We start from the raw sequence: 2,685 nt of genomic DNA, 5'->3' as shown, positions 1-2,685 counted from the left end.
TTTCAATATGACAGCAACTCAACTCCAACAGGCTAAAGCCATAAATGAATGTCATTGACTCTGGTAACAGAGAAGCCCAGGGGTATGGCCAGCTTCGGGCAAAGCTTGATCCACAGACTCAGACAGTGTCACTGGGATGCTTCTCTCTCCCTCCCGCCCTCTGAGACACCTCGGCCTCCTCAGGGCCGCTCCGGGCAGCTCCGTCGTACCCTCTGTCTCTTGGTAGCAAAACAGCTCCTGCAGCCCTGACCTCGCGTCTTCGGCCCACACGCACACCCTGGGGAGAGAAGGCACCTGTCTTACAAAGCCCTGCAGATGTCTCCCAGGACCTCCTTGGCTCGGATGGGCTCGTGTGCCCGTCCCAAACCCCCAAGATAGCCGGGCAGGGAATACAGTCGGTTGCAGCCAATCAGAGCCCAGCCCTCGAACTGTCAGGGGGCCATTTCCACCCACACTACATGCCTGAGTATGGAACAGTAGTGGAGCCCCAAGGAATGTGGGCTGCTGTCGGTGGCAAAGTGGGGTGGATGCTGGAAGCGGGTCAACCTGTGCCCAGCTGCTGGGAGTGCCCTCTCCCTTCTGTGTCTATGCTTTTGTGTGTGCTGGTCTCTGCTGGCATGCCCTCCCTGTCATTCCCCACCCACCCAAGCCCTCCTCTGCCTCTAGGATCCCTCCTGGCGCTGCTGCCCTCTCAGCCAGGAGAGCATCTGCCTTCGCTAAACTCACCCGTCTCCTGGCCATTCCTCAAAGACTTCGTCCCCTGGACCATTCTTGTCCTCCTGAGCACCAGACACATGCCCCTTTGTGGCCGTGACAAGGTGCTTTAGCCAGGAGGATATCGGAAGGAGTGGACAGGTTACCCGGACACCGACCGGAGCTTTGTGCGGAGGGATCGTATCTGCAGGGAGTGAGGGGAGTGGGCATGCACCCAAGGGCATGTGCTCAGCATGCTGTCACACTGGCTCCATGCGATGGAATAGTCGCGTCGCTGTACCCAGACAGACTGGGAGGGCCCGGCTCACTGGGAAGGACCCAGAGCTGCTTGGTGCTCAGGTCTGCACAGCCTGCACCTGAGCTGTCTCCTGCCGTCACCCCTTGACAGCTGGGACTGGCCTGGAAGTCTGTGGGCAGAGGCTTGAAGATGCCCTGGCAAGGCTGGTTTTAATGGGATGGGAAGAGAGGTGTGCGGGGAGGGGGTGACCTGTCTCAGTCAGGAGAGTAGAGGCTCTGAACCCAGTGGGAGGTAGCACCCAGGCCCCTCTATGCCCCTGCCACACACCCCTTATCCCTGCTCACCCTCCTACTCAAAATGCTGGCTTCCCCGGGCCACTCTGGAGCCAGGTGAAGCGTGCGCTGGGGCGGAGGGAGGCTGGTGTGAGCAGGCTGTGATGTGAGAGGGTAGCAGAACCCTCACTTGCTACCATCGCAGAGCCTGCGGCCCCTGAAGTGAGCTTCACCGCATTACTTTCGCCCTGTCCAGGAGCTGCTGGTCCCAAGTAGAGCTCTGGTGACAGAGGGTTCTTGGGAGGGGCCATCGGGGATTCTCTGTCACCCACGAGAGACAGAGTTGATTGGATGGTGGTGAGTTTGGGTTTGGACAGGAGCCCCCAGGGCACTTCCTGGGGAGAGCACTGAGCAGAACCCTGACCTTCAGAACGTCCCATTTACCCTTCTGTAGTGAGACCAGTTGGACCGGAATGACAGAGAGACCCGCCCCACAAGGACAGCTCTTCCTGCCCCCCCCCACCCCACCCCTGGCTGTGCTCATGGGTACCCCCTCGCCCTTCAAGTGGGGAGCCCTAGGAAGAGCTGTGTGTTGAATGAATGCCGGTGAAGCCTGGCTCATGGGTGCAGGGCAGAGGTGCCGAAGCTGCTCCTGTTTCCTCAGGTGAACGTGGAAGGTCTGGGGCTGAGGACCCCATCCATGAGAGCGGGCTCCATTGTGGACCATCGGATGTCTGCTCCAGACCACAGAGCCACGCTGCAACGTGGGTCATGGTACAGACAAGAGGCCACTGGTGTCTGAGTGACGCGTGGGGCCCGTGTGAGTAGAGGTGGATTGGGGACCCAGCCTCAGGGCCTCACTGTGCGGATCGGGGCCCAGCCCACCCCTGTCCTGCCAGGGGCTGAGCCAAGAGAACTTGGAGGCTAGCAGCAGGGTCAGGGCACCCAGTGCCTGGCCCCACCATATCTACCAATGTGACCTGGGACACCTCTCTGTGCCTCAGTTTGTCACCTGCAGAATGAGGGTGCCAGCTCAGCCCCGTGCGTAGAAGAGGCAGAGAGACTTAGCAGTTGCCACCGTTGAATACCTTCGGAACCTGGTGAGCCACGTGTTGTGGGCAGAACTGCTTCAGAGTCCGGTGAGCGGCATGCTGCCGGCTTTCTGTGCAGAAGTGCTGCACAAGCTTCGGGGCATCACCAGGCCTTTCTCTGAAGGCCTCTCCGAATGGGTTTCCTTTCGTTAGTGACCACATGCTAAACTGTTCGCATCACCCAGGGCCTCTGGTCAAGAGAGGTGTGCTTGTTTTATTTTATTACTATGAGTATTGTTTTTGAGAGAAGTAAGTTCATATGCAGTGTACTAGACTGGGTTGTCTAGAGAACAAAACTAGTGACACTCTGGTATGGATCAGAGGGATACCTATACATATACTTCTTTATACCAAGAAGTAACTTAATATT

This window comes from Echinops telfairi, unplaced genomic scaffold (genome assembly GCF_000313985.2).
Source record: "Echinops telfairi isolate 266 unplaced genomic scaffold, ASM31398v2 ScPeMD7_7469;HRSCAF=8507_0, whole genome shotgun sequence".
NCBI classification, from domain to species: domain Eukaryota; kingdom Metazoa; phylum Chordata; class Mammalia; order Afrosoricida; family Tenrecidae; genus Echinops; species Echinops telfairi.
This window is presented reverse-complemented; position numbering follows the sequence as displayed.